This window comes from Hemitrygon akajei, chromosome 4 (genome assembly GCF_048418815.1).
Source record: "Hemitrygon akajei chromosome 4, sHemAka1.3, whole genome shotgun sequence".
In the NCBI taxonomy this organism is placed as follows: Eukaryota; Metazoa; Chordata; class Chondrichthyes; order Myliobatiformes; family Dasyatidae; genus Hemitrygon; species Hemitrygon akajei.
In genome coordinates, this window is record NC_133127.1 from 192,744,031 (window position 1) to 192,758,838 (window position 14,808).

General features: G+C 44.3%; 1 protein-coding gene across 1 annotated transcript in view; it reads left to right on the forward strand.

Annotated features, from left to right (window-relative positions):
* The first annotated feature begins 9,214 nt into the window (after positions 1–9,214).
* LOC140727063 (protein Wnt-11-like) overlaps positions 9,215–14,808 on the forward strand; it is a 69,684-nt gene continuing 64,090 nt past the window's right edge. The window contains exon 1 of the mRNA XM_073044287.1: positions 9,215–9,411. The gene's annotated coding sequence lies outside the window, so the exon portion shown is untranslated. The remainder of the gene's footprint in view (positions 9,412–14,808) is intronic.

The following is a 14,808-nucleotide window of genomic DNA, read 5'->3' on the forward strand; positions in this document are numbered from 1 at the left end:
TTTGCCAAGAACAATTATGGTCATGGAAAGCCCATGATCACCTATGTCATACAACACAACATATAATGAACGTTAGATAGGTACTTGATGTTCAGTATGGACACAATGGACCGAAGGGCCTGGTCCTGCACTTTAAGACTTGACTCTATGACGCTGACACCACTTTAAAGGTTTTATTGGTTATACTTGTCAATCATCGTACATATTTAAATCCAGAAATGGAAGCTTTTCATTTATATAGCAATGCTAACAACCTTCAGAAATCTGCTTTCCACTCAATTAAATTCTATTGTAGCAATTCGGGAATTGCGACAGCCAATTTGCACAGAAAATTGCAGCTTGATAGGGGTGTACAAGATGAGAAGAGGCATAGATTGAATGAGTAGCCAGAGACTTTTTCCCAGGATGGAAGTACCTAATATGAGGAGGCATAATTTTAAGGTGATTGGAGGAAAGCATAAGGGACACCAGAGGTGAGTTTTTTACACAGTGAGTGACAAGTGCGTGGAATGCTCTGTCAGGGGTGGTGGCAGAGGTACAAGAGACATTCTTATATAGGCACATGGATGAAAGAAAATGGAGGGCTATGTAGGAGGGAAGGGTTAGACCGATCTCATTGAAAGTTAAAATCTTAGCACAACAATTTGGAATGACAAGCCTCTACAATGATGTACATCCTATGTTATATGTTTTTTTTTAAAACAGGATTTTCTTAAACTTAAATTAGAAGTTTTTTTCTGTTTCTTAGTTTTATAGGTTTTCCTGTCATGGGATGGCTGTGTAAATACGCTGTACTGTATCTGCTCTATGATATGCTGTGCTGCTTTGTAAAATAAGAATAAATAATAATAAAAATTTGAATTACGAAAAAAAAACAGGATTTTCTTCAAAGTAGAGTCATGAGGTCTTTAGAAACTCAAATTCCTGGAGGAACTGAAATGGTCAGGCAGCTTCTATGGAGGGAATAAGCAGCTGACGTGTTGGTCTGAGACCCTTCATCAGGACTGGAGTGGAAGGGGAACAGAGAATAAGAGAATGGGGAAGGTGGAGGAGCACAATCCCGAAGGAGAGCAGAATCCCTCTCCATAGATGCTGCCTGTCCTGCTGAGTTTCTCCAGCATCTTGCATGTGTTATCTATTGGAGGGAAATACAGCAGATAGTCTATTTTTTTGGGATGAGGGCCACCAACAAGAATGAAAAGAAATAGGCAGGATAAAAAGGTGCTGAGAAGGGTTGGAGCAAGAGCTGGCACGTGATAGGTGGATCCAGATGAGAGAGTAGGGATAGGCAAATGAAGGAGGGAGGAAGATTGAGAATAATGTAAAAAGCTGGGAGGTGATAGGTGGAAGTGACAAAGAGCTGAAGAGGATGGAATCTGATAGGAGAGAACAGTAGACCATGGAATAAAGGGAAGAAGGTGGAGTGGGCAATTGGTAGGTGGGGGGGGGGTGGAAGGAATGTGAGGGTGATAGACAAATGGGGAGTATCGGGGAGGCGTGGAGATGGAATGAAATAGTAAAGGCCCATTTCTAGACAGTAATTTTATAATTTAATTTTAAAATGGTGGAAATATTTTCATTTTTGCCTGACACTTTGGGTGGGGGAAGATTCAAGTTTATTTATCACATGTACATCAAAACATTCAGTGAAATGTGTCATTTGTGTTTACAACCAACACACCCAAGGGGCGCCACACATTCCGACACCAACAGAGCATGCCCATCGTGCTCGGCAGAACAACACAGAACACAACAAAGAACCAAAGAAGCCCCATTCCTCCCTTGCACCCATGCATGTATGCGGTACTTCAACCCCAGGACAGGCCTCCAGCGGACTCAGGCCTGCAGACACTTCGCTTCAAACTCACCAACAGACTGGCAGAGATGATCAGATTCACTTCAGCCAATGGGCCTCCACTTCTGGACTTCCAGTTCATCCCTGGCCCTTGATCCTTGGCATCGATTCCACCGAACATCAGGCCTCGAAATCCAGATTTGGTGAAAATTCAAATCCTGGTCTCATCGATTCATATATCCATGGGGGTGGTTGGGGGGGTTATCGGAACTCGTAGGGCTCTCGTCCGCTCTCTGCTCATTCAGCATCTGACATCCAGCCACGGATGTCCCTTGTCTGTGTCACTGGTCTTCGAATCCGGAGTGGAGACTTAGACTCCAGTCTGACCTCTAATTCTCCACATCCCTGCTTTCCTAAACCCTAATTCCCCTCTCTGTCCCTAAAACCATCCTTATGAACCTATAGAACTAAAAATTACTCACTGGAGTTTAGAAGAATGAGGAGGGATCTCACTGAAACCTATCAATGTTAAAATGCCTAGATCGAGTGGATGTGGAGAGAATGTTTCCTATAGTGGGAGAGTCTAGAACCAGAGGATAGCCTCAGAATAGAGGGACATCATTTAGGAAAGAGATGGGGAGGGATTTTGTTAGCCAGAGGGTGGTGTATCTGTGGAATTTATTGCTATGGACAACTGTGGTGGCCAAGTCATTGGGTATATTTAAAGTGGAAGTTGCTAGGTTCTTGATTAATAAAGGACATCAAAGGTTACAGTGAGAAGGCAGGAGAATGGAGTTGAAAGAGATAGTAAATCAGTCATGACAGAATTGTGGAGTAGACTCAATGGGCCAAATGGCCTAATTCAGCTCCTGTGTTTTATGGTTTTAAAGCAACTAAGTCTGAGCTGCGAATCAATGGAGGTTGCAGCTCAGCACCATCTTGGAACTGTATGTCTGGAATTCATTGCCTGAAAGGAGTGGTGGACATAGAAAGTAGGTGGGTGAGCTGTTACATGCAAGGCCACAGACTGAGAGCTGCGTTAACTATCACTGGCGTCGATAACGTAGGCCGAGCATTTCAGCCAGCCGAGACTCTGTGAAGGTAACCTGAATTAGCCAGACATATCGAATAACTCACAACGACACGACTGTGAATGAGTTTAGGGGAGATATGTAAATCTAAAGCACTGTAGGATTCAGAATACAACCAGAGGCTCAAATTCTGAAGCTTGCTTTGATGCGGAATAAATTTCAAAGATAAGTAATGTACCTGCATCATCAAAAACAGCAATTAAATCCTTCTATTTCATAAACATTCTTTGTGTGCCCTGGTACTATTACAGAAGCCAGATTCCTTGGATCATGAGCTTAAACCGTTTAATGAAAGGCAAAGAGAGTGGCATTACAAACTCAACAGTTAAGTGCTTGCTTTTTATTAACATTCCCAGAACTCGTCTTTGTAGCTATTGTGCCAAAGAGCAAAGAGGAGGGAAAAGGCTGGGTAGATAGTCGTAAGTCTGTGACGGCCAAGAAGCTGCAGAGAGGTCTGGACACAGGTCAGCACATCACTGATGTGTCAGCATCCAGGACGTGCCCTCTTCTCATTAGGAGATACAGGCGCCTGAAGAACAACTCTCCCTCTTTTAGGAACAGCTTCTTCCTGTCCAGCATTGATTTACGAACAGTCCTTGAACCCTCGAATGCTGCCTCGCTCTTCGGCTCTTTTTGCACAACTTATTTATTTTTTTATATTTCTTATTGTAACTTGTAGTAATGTTTTGTGTCTTGCACTGTACTGCTGCCACAAAATAAATTTCACAACTCCTGTCAGTGATAATAAACAATTCTAATTCTGATTCTGATTTTGAAACCAGCCTCCCTCCATGGATTCTGTCTACTTTCCTTGCTGCTTCTGTAAAGCAGACAGCATAATTAAAGACCCCACCATCCCAAACATTCTCTCTTCTCTACCCCTCCCATCAAGGTCAAAAGGCAAATACCACCAGCCCTCAAGGACTGCTTCAGACTCTTGAACAGACCTCTTGTACAATAAGATGAGATAGATAGATAGATAGATAGATAGATAGATACTTTATTCATCCCCATGGGGAAATTCAACCTTTTTTCCAATGTCCCATACACTTGTTGTAGCAAAAACTAATTACATACAATACTTAACTCAGTAAAAATATGATATGCATCTAAATCACTAACTCAAAAAGCATTAATAATAGCTTTAAAAAAAAGTTCTTAAGTCCTGGTGGTTGAATTGTAAAGCCTAATGGCATTGGGGAGTATTGACCTCTTCATCCTGTCTGAGGAGCATTGCATTGACAGTAACCTGTCGCTGAAACTGCTTCTCTGTCTCTGGATGGTGCTATGTAGAGGATGTTCAGGGTTTTCCATAATTGACCGTAGCCTACTCAGCGCCCTACGTTCAGCTACCGATGTTAAACTCTCCAGTACTTTGCCCACGACAGAGCCCGCCTTCCTTATCAGCTTATTAAGACGTGAGGCATCCCTCTTCTTAATGCTTCCTCCCCAACACGCCACCACAAAGAAGAGGGCGCTCTCCACAACTGACCTATAGAACATCTTCAGCATCTCACTACAGACATTGAATGACGCCAACCTTCTAAGGAAGTACAGTTGACTCTGTGCCTTCCTGCACAATGCATCTGTGTTGGCAGTCCAGTCTAGCTTCTCGTCTAACTGTACTCCCAGATACTTGTAGGTCTTAACCTGCTCCACACATTCTCCATTAATGATCACTGGCTCCATATGAGGCCTAGATCTCCTAAAGTCCACCACCATCTCCTTGGTCTTGGTGATATTGAGACGCAGGTAGTTTGAGTTGCACCATATCACAAAGTCCTGTATCAGTTTCCTATACTCCTCCTCCTGTCCATTCCTGACACACCCCACTATGGCCGTGTCATCAGCGAACTTCTGCACATGGCAGGACTCCGAGTTATATTGGAAGTCTGATGTGTACAGGGTGAACAGGACCGGAGAGAGTACGGTTCCCTGCGGCGCTCCTGTGCTGCTGACCACCGTGTCAGACCTACAGCCTCCCAACCGCACATACTGAGGTCTATCTGTCAAGTAGTCCACTATCCAATCCACCATGTGAGAGTCTACTCCCATCTCCGTTAGTTTGTGCCTTAAGATCTTGGGCTGGATGGTGTTAAAGGCACTAGAGAAGACAAGGAATGTAATCCTCACAGCACAACTGACTTCATCTAGGTGAGAGAGTGATTTGTGCAAGAGATGGACTCTTGGCCTCACTATCTACCTTGTTACTCCTCAGCCATCGGGCTCCTGTACCAAGCAACACACACAAAATGCTGGAGGAACTCAGCAGGCCAGGCAGCATCTCTGGAAAAGAGTACAGTCAACGTTTTGGGCCGAAACCCTTCAGCAGCCCTGATGAATGGTCTTGGCCCGAAGTGTCGACTATTTACTCTTTTCCACAGATGCTGTCTGACCTGCTGAATTCCTTCAGCATTTTGTGTGTGTTGTTTTGGATTTCCAGCATCTGCAGTCTTTCTCTCATTTGTAATTAGGATCCTGAACCAGAGTGAACAACTCAAACACTGAACTGATTCCACAGTCTACGGACTCATGTTCTCAATATTTATTGTTCATTTATTATTATTTCTTATTTTTTTCTTTTTTGTATTTGCACAATTTATTGTCATTTAAACATTGGTGATTTGTCCATCTTTATTCTGTGCAGTTTTTCTTCGATCCTGTTGTGTTGCTTTGTATCTACTGTGAATGCCTGCAAGAAAATGAATCTCAGGGTAGTATATGGTGACATATATGTTCTTTGATAATGACTTTGATTTGAATTTGAATTTGTTATGATCTTGCACTTTGTTATTTAGCTGCACTGCACTTTATCTGTAGATTGTCCACTTTATTCTGAATTGTTATTATTTCGTCTTGTTCTACCTCAATGCACTGTGTAATGATTTGATGTGTAATGAATAACCTTTTCACTTCACCATGGTACGTGTGACAACAATAAACCAATTCCAATTCTAGTTCAATTATCATTGAGTATAAAAGATGGGAGATGATGGTTGTACAGGACACTGGTGAGGCTGCACTTGGAGTATTGGGTTCAGTTTTGGTCCCTGCTGTATGAAAGATGTTATTAAACTAGAAATAATGCAGAAAAGATCACCAGGACTCAATGGACTGACTTATAGGGAGAAGTTGTGCAGGCTAAGACTTTATTCCTTCAGATGTAGGATACCGCGAAGTGATCTACGCTATCGGGGTCAAAGTAGCGTAATGGTTAATACAATGCTATTTCAACTCGGACTGTCGGAGTTTGGTGTTCAATTCTGACGTCATCTGTGAGGAGTCTGTATGCCCGCTTCATGGAATGTGTGGATTTTCTCTGGATGACACACACAAAATACTGGAGGAACTCAACAGGTCAGGCAACATCCATGGAAAAAAGTACAGTTAACATTTCAGCAACCATAGATGCTGCCTGACCTACTGAGTTCCTCCAGCATTTTGTGTGTGTTGCTTGGATTTCCAGCATCTACAGATTTTACTTTGTGATTTTCTCCGGGTGCTCTGGTTTCCTCCCACAGTCCAAAGATGCACTGGTTAGTAGATTAATTGGTCATTGTAAGTTGTCCCATGATTAGGCTAGGGTTAAATTGGAGGTTAGTGGGCAGTGCAGCTCGAGGGGCCGGAAAGGGCTATTGTGAGTTGTATCCCAATAAATAAATAAATTATAGAGTTGCATAAAATCATGAGGGACATAGATAGGATGAGTACACTCAATCTTTTCCCCTGAGTTGAGGAATCAAGTACCAGAGGGCACAAGTTTAAGGTGAGAGGGGTAAGATTTAAGAGGAACTTGAGGGGCAACTTTTTTTTACCAAAGTGTGCTATCTATGTGAAATGACCTGCCAGAGGAGGCAGTTGAGGCAGGTACAAGAACAACTTTTAAAAGACAGTTGGTCAGCTGTATGATGAACGTAAGAGATTCTGCAGATGCTGGAAATCCAGAGTAACATGCACAAGATGCTGGAGGAACTCAGCAGGTCAGGCAGCATCTATGGAGGGGAATGAACAGTTGATGTTTCAAGCCGAGACCCTTCAGATGGTGCAATGGGTGGAAACCCAGTCACGGACAAAAAGTACAAATTGGTGTGTGCTTTGTGCCCTCGTCCTCTCTCCCAAGATCCAGTTGCAGTTGGAAAGATGCCGGTGAGGTTGCTACAGGAATGATGCCACTCTGGAAAGAGTGCAAAAGAGATTTATAAGGATGTGGCGGGGACAAGGGACTGAGTTATGGAGGGAGGTTGAGCAGGATGGGAGTGTTTTCTTCAGGGTGAATGTGACAGAGGTGAATTTATCAGGCTGTGTTTAGGGGCTTAGATAGAGTGAATCCACAGTTTATTTTTTCCCCTAGAATTGGGAAAGAGAAATTAAAGTGCAAGGGAAGAGAATAAACAGGAACACAAGGGGCAGAGGGTGGTTAATGAGTTCCCAAAGGCCATGGAGCCCTTTGGCAGTCCAATGAAGCCTATGGACCACCTTCTCAGAATTATATGCTTAAATATATAAAATAAAATACATAGGATTACAAAAGCAATCAATTACATTAAAATAAAGTTATCAAAATATTTTTAAAGCAGTGAATTGAAAGAAAGCTAGATTTTAGTCAGTGAAAATAAAGGCATTTTTCCATCCAAGTTCATGGAACCCCTGAAGTCTATCCATAGAGCCCTTGGGAATCTGTGGACCCCAGTTTAGGAACCCCTGTTTTAACCTACTCTAAGACCAATCTAATCCTTCCCTCTTACATACCCTCCATTTTTCTATAATGTGCTATAATTTTTCTAAGTGTTTCTTAAATATCCCTACTGTATCTGCCTCTAATGTAGCGCATTCCTGCACCCACCACTCTCTGTATAAAGAACTTACCTCTGACATCCCACCTATAAATATCCCTACTGTATCTGCCTCTAATGTAGCTACCCTTCCAGCATGTTCCTGCACCCACCACTCTCTATATAAAGAACTTACCTCTGACATCCCACCTATATTGTCCTCCAATCACCTTGAAAATTATGACTCCCTGTATGAGCTATTTCCACCCTGGGAAAAGTTCCTGGCTGTCCACTCGATCTATGCATCCTATTCCTCTGTCAATTCACCTCTTATCCTCATTAGCTCCAAAAAAAAAAGCCCTAGATGACTCAACATATCTCCACAGGACAAGCCCAGGCAGCACCCTGGTAAATCTCCGCACCGCCTCTCCACGTCTTTCCTTATAATGAGGGGACAAGAGCCCCAGCAGATTGTTATTGCTCCGGATTCCAGAGTCCGTCGTCTCCCCGAATCCGCTGTGTGGGATCTTGCTGTGCCGCCTTTCCTGCTACTTTACCACAGCGTCTGAACTCCATCCGTTCTAAGATGGGCTGAGATGTCCTGAGAGGCGCTATCCATATCTCGGAGTCTCGTTTACCAGCGTTGCAGTTATAAGCGTTTCTACCATGCGGGTTATTTTAAAGGGGGAGGGCGGGTGGTGAAGGGGGGTAAGTTAGAGAGAAGGATGAGAGTGACCGGTACATATCCAAGGCAGAAATTCATGCTCACGTCGGTTAAAGGGGTGGGGGCTGACAAAAGGAGTTACAAACGAGGAGAATGGACATCGCAGGAGAGAGAGAAAGGGAGGGAGTGAGAGAGGGGGGAGAAAAAGAGAGAGGGAGGGAGAAAGAAAGAGGGGGAGAAAGAGAGAGGGGGCAGACAGTGAGGGAGAAAAATAGAGAGAAGGGAAAAAATAGAGATGAGAGAGAGGGAGTAAGGGGGCGAGAGGGTGAGCGAGAGAGAGAGAGAGTAAGGGAGAGGGGGAGATAGAATGAGGGGGAAATGGAGAAAGAAAGAAAAAACGAGAACAAGGGGAAAAGAGAGAAAAAGCACGGAAGAGAGCGAGAGAGAGATGGAATTAGATGAGGGGTGATTTATGTGGCCGAAATTCCGAGTTTTCAAGAGGAAATATTCTAACAGGCAAATTCCACATTCATAAAGATAATTCTTGCATGAATCCCAACCCTGACCGAGGACCTGAAGCAGTTTGTTTCTCAACTGTGATGTCCTTCCAAAAGGTGGTATCTTTAAAAAAAATGTATTTAATTCACTAAAGTAACTGCGGTGAGTTTGCGGATCCTGGAGAGTTAGCGGCTGGATTCGGGCTAGCGCTCAGTCCCGAGCCGCCACCCGCCCGTGCGACAAACTAACTCCACCCAGAATTTGTGTTTAATTTAAAAAAAGCAGGGAAACGAACAGGGCTGGCGCTTTTTTAAACGCTAAAGCGCTTTGTTATGCTAATATCGCCTGACATCATCCACTTCAAAGGAATTTGTGTAGTCGATATAACCGGGATCTGGCAGTAGAGAGAGAGAGGGGGAGAGAGAGGTTCTAAGTGGAATGGTATTCAGTATAAGTCACAGCGCAGAGAGAGAGAGGAGAACGCGGCTGTGGATTTCAACAATAATCCTCAATTGATGGACTAATTTGGGTTAGAACTGAGTCTTTGCGCCTTTCCGAACTTTTGCGAGACACGCTCCCTGGAACTAACAGGTAAGGAGAAAAAAAGTTAGAAGGAATTTGCAAAGATTTTATTTTCCGTCCGGCTGCTGAGATCGCTACATGTCTTTTATTGCGCCTGTATCGATCACTCGCCGCTTTCTTTGAGAAGGACAATCGATTACAGTTCCGGTGCGCTTGTCTGCGAGTTTGACTGTAATTGACCAGTGACCTGGCTGTACTAACCGAGAATGGGCAGGGGGTTGGGTGAAGGCTTGACGAGAGAGTGGAGTCTCTTAGAAACCAAGACTCTCACAAATCCGGTCTTCCGAAACCGGAGTGTCCCGATTTCCGACTCGGTTAGGCTTAAAACGGTACATTGAGATCTTGAAGTTGCGGGGAAGTCAGCCTTGCCTGAGTTGGTGTGCGGACACAGGGAGAACCCTCTCAGTGTGTTCCCGGTACCCTGATGTCCAACGGCGCTGAGCCGTAGCTATGTTTCTTTAAAAAAGGGACAACTATTCTTCAGGTACTCAAAACACAAGAGATTCCGCAGATCATAAACACGAGATTTCTGCCGATGCAGGAGATCTAGCGTAAAACGCGCAAATGCTGGAGGAACTCGGATGACTCTTTGTAGATGCTGCCTGATGTGCCGAGTCCTTCAGCATTTTGTGTGTGTGTGTTGGTCAAATACTTTCCCGTTCATTTTGCAGTTGAGATTTTAATCTACTGATCTATTACGTACGTGAACTGAAAGCCCTCCACGAGAAACGCGGCAGGCGGAGGGACAATATGTATCGAGCAACACTCACAAAATGCTGGAGGAACTCTGCAAGTCAGGCAGCATCTTTGGAAGGGAATAATCAGCCGACGTTTCGGGCCGAGACCCTGGAAAGTAACGGGGTAGAAGGATGCGGATGGATGCTGCCCGATTTGCCGAGTTCCTCCAGCATTTTGTGTGTGTTGCTCCAGATTTCCAGCATCTGCAGAATCTCCTGTGTTTACGATCATATGACCGGGATGGTGAAATCGTTTTGTTTGGTAACTGCACGGAGAGCGATATTCGAGCACGTTGAACTATCGGAATCTCTCAGACTACTAACTCTTAAATTGCTTGCTGGGAGAGTTAGCGATGGTTTTGAAGACTTTGTGGCAGGGACGGTGAGCGATTGCAGATGACGGGAAGTATTCCATTTGCCCCGACGAGAACGACGCAGGGGATCCCGCTGAAATGTCAGAGCGGAATCGTCCCCTCGATTCGTTGTGGGCTGTGAGCGAGGGGAAAGGGGGTAGATTCCGCCCGGGAGGGATCTGTGCAACGCCGGGGAACGAGGGGGCTGGCCTCATTCCAGAAACAGGCTCCAGTTCCCCGATTTCTCCGCTCTCCAACACAAGCTGTGTTGTAACTGAATATTTCAAAAGTGCAGCACACTCAAAAATGCGAGGGTGACTCTGAATGTCAGGCAGCAACTATGAAGAGGAGCTTGTGGCCGAGACCTTCATCAGGGCTTGTGCAGATGCTGGGAATCTGAAATAAAACCGGAAAGTGTTGGTCAGGAGGTATTTCGCCACAGAAGCCGCCTCACCTGCTGAGAGTTCCGGTATATTTTTCTGCTGGTATTATCGGCATTTTAACGCGTTCGCGTCCTTTAAGCGTCCTGTGCCGCACTGAGGAAGGTGCCGCCCTCACAGGGTTTAATGATCTATCAATCTCTCTCTCTCTCTCTCTCTCTCTCTCTCTCTCTCTCTCTCTCTCTCTCTCTCTCTCTCTCCTCTGTCTGCCTCTCTCTCTCTCTCTCTTCCTCTCTTCTCTGTCTCTCTCTCTCTCTCTTCCTCTCTTCTCTCTCTGTCTCTCTCTTCCTCTCTGTCTCTCTCTCTCTCTTCCTCTCCTCTGTCTGCCTCTCTCTTCCTCTCTTCTCTGTCTGCCTGTCTCTCTCCCTCTCCTTTTCTCTCCCCCTCTCCCTGTCCCACCATCTCTCCATCTCTTACTCTCTCCCTTCCTGCCCCCTTATCTCCCTCTCTTCCTCTCGCTCTCTCCGGTGGGACCGTAAAGCTGGCCAAAGGCTCAATGGCTTCCTTGTTCGCCCGGGAATTGCGGAAGTCCCATGGGATTACTCTCAAGTGCAGGGTAATTCCCCCGGGTGACCCGGCAGGTACTTATCCTAACGGGAGACTTCAAAAGCGAAGTAAGAATCTGAAATAAAAGCAGAGAACGCAGGAACATCTCCGTTGAGCTCAAAGTCACAGAATGTTTTCTTGCGTGCATTTACAGGAGAATAAAGAAATACCAAATGGAATTTATGAATCTGAGGCAGCGCAGTCGTGTCGTGGATAACACGACCGTGTTACAGCGCCAGTGGCCCGGGTTCTGTCTGTAGGGAGTTCAAACGTTCTCCCCGTCACCACATGGGTTTCCTCCGGCAGCTCCGGTTTCCTCCCACATTTCAAAGACATACAGATTAGTAGGTTAATTACTCACATGGATGTAATTAGGTGGTGTGGGCTTGTTGGACGGATAGGCCTGGTACTGTGCTGTACCTATGAATTTTTTTTTAAAAAAACTACATTTAAATAAGGACTGACAAACAACCGATGTGCAAAACAAAAAGAATACTGAGAACATGAGTTGTACCGTGCTTGAAATTATTCTGTGGTTGTGGAATCAGGTCAGGGACGAGGAGAATGAAGTTACCCACTCTGGGTCAGGAGCCTGATGGTTGTAGGGTGAGAACTGCTCCTGAACCTGGTGGTGTGGGGCCACCAGGGAAGCTGCAGAGAGTACAGAAGAGAGATGTGAGGGCGTTGCTGGGACTGGAGGGAGGTTAAACAGGGTGGGACCATCTCAATGGGCATAGACAAGGTGAATGTGCACTGCCTTTTATCCAGAGCTGCAGAACTAAGAGCTATTTATTGGTTTTAATTTATTATTGTGATTTCTTTTGTGCTTCATCGGACACAGACTAGCAATTATTTCGTTCTTCTCTACGTTTATGTACTGGAAATGACATTAAACAGTCTTGAATCTGGAGGTCACAGGTTTAGGGTGAGAAGCTTCAAACTTCAAAATTTTGAAGTAAAGTTATGATCAAAGTACATATATGTCACCAGAGGGGTGAGTGAAGTTATCCCCTCTGGTTCAAGAGGCTGATGGCTGGGGGGAAGAATAACTGTTCCTGAACACGGTGGTGGGGGTTTGAGCCCAACCTAGAGGCTTATGAATTCCTTTGCCGATGGTGTGCCAATGTTGTGCATGTATGCACTGAGCACTGCACGACCAGACAGTATTATAGATGAGATATTAAGTCAAGGCCCTGTCTATACTCTTTATTATATGGTTTTGGTTCCTCTTGTCTCAATATTGTGCATATTTTAACTAGTAAGGACGATGAGGGTAATGGGGAGAGGGCAGGAGAATGGGAGAATGATGAACTGGTGGAACAGAATCGATGGGCTGAATATCCTAATTCAGCTCCTATGTCTTTTGCTTCTAACTCTGCTTCCATGCTGACCCTGTCCACCTCTGGATCAGAGCTGGAAAGGGTCAGCAACTGTAAATTATTTCAGAGGATCTGCTTTGGGCCCAGCACGTAAGTGCAATTATGAAGAAAGCACAGCAGTGCCTCTGCTTCCTTTGGAGTTTGCAAAGATGTGGCACAACATGTAAAACTTTGACAAATTTATACAGATGTGTAGTGCAGAGTGTATTGTCTGGCTGCACCATGGCCTGGTGTGGAAACACCAATGCCCCTGGACAGAAAGTTCTACAAAAAGTAGTGGATACAGCTCAGTACATCATGGGTAAAGCCCTCCCTGTTGTTGAGCACATCTACACAAAGCGTTGATGCAAGAAAGCAGCATTAGTCATCAGAGACCTTGACCACCTGGGACATGCTCTCTTCTCACTGCTGCCATCAGGATGAAAGAACAGGAGCCTCAGGACTCGCACCACCAGGTTCAGGAATAGTTATTACCCCTCAACAATCAGGCTCTTGAACCAAATGGGATAACTTCACTCAACTTCATTTGTCCCATCACTGAAATGTTCCCACAATCTATGGACTCGCTTTGAAGGACTCTTCATTTCATATTCTCAATATTTATTACTTATTTATTATTATTGTTTCTTCTTTTTGTATTTGCACAGTTTGTTGGCTTTTGCACACTGATTGAATGCCCTATTGGTGCGGTCTTCCATTGATTATATTTCCATTATAGATTTATAGAGAATGCCCATTGATTATTATTCTGTTATAGATTTATAGAGCATGCCCACAAGAAGAAGAATCTCAGGGTTGTATATGATACATTATTTGTACTTCGATAATAAATTTACTTTGAACTTTGAACCTATGGTTTACAGTCTAAGGTCATCATCTTCATTATGTGCTGTGTCATATGACATAGGCGATCATGGTCCTTTCATGACCATGATTGTTCTTGGCAATTTTTTCTACAGAAATGGTTTGCCATTGGCTTCTTCTGGGCAGTGTCTTTACAAGAAGGTTGACCCCAGCCATTATCAATACTCTTCAGAGATTGTCTGCCTGGCATCAGTGGTCACATAATCAGTACTTGTGATATGCACTGGCTGCTCATATGACCATCCATCACCTGCTTCATGTGACCGTGATTGGGGGCCAAGCAGGTGCTACACCTTGCCCAAGGGTGACTTGCAGGTTAGCAGAGGGAATTGGCGCCTCACAACTCCTTTGCTAGAGACATATCTCCACCCCTTCACTCATGAAGGAGGATGAGAGGTGACAACAGAGGTGTATAAGAGACATGGATAGAGTGGGTACCCAAAGACTTTCTTCCAAGGTGGAAATGGCTAATACCAGGGGGCATAATTTTAAGATATTTGGAGGGAAGTATTGGGAAGACACCTGAGGTAATTTTTACACAGTGAGCGGTGGGTGTGTGAAATGTGCTGTCATGTTGGTGGTAGAGGCAGATACATTAGGGGCATTTAAGGCATCATCCTCCATTCAAGTCTATGGATGATGCTGGCAGACCAGCTGATTTCCTCCAGTATTTTGTGTTTGTTGCTCAAGATTTCCAGCATCTGCAGAATCGCTTGTGTTTAGTCTTGTTTCTGTTTTACTCCGTCAGCGATGTTACCCAACATAGCAACACATCTCTTTGTACACAACTATAAAAGTCAAACCATATGTTCAAAGGATCGTTATCAAACAAAAACTGGCTTTAAGCCACATAGGTAGTTAATTGGGCAGACAACCAAAACCTCAGATAAAGAGATAAGTTTTAAAGAGGAAATCAATGTATTTATACTACATTAACTTTCTAACCATTTGAATGTAATGAAATGTATTTGAAAACTGTTCTGAATATAAAATAGAAGGCTACGCTTCAAGGCAGAGTTGAAGTAAATGAAACGTGACTGACTTGTTCAGGATAAGCCTTTGGATTCAGCTTAATGTACTAAATTAA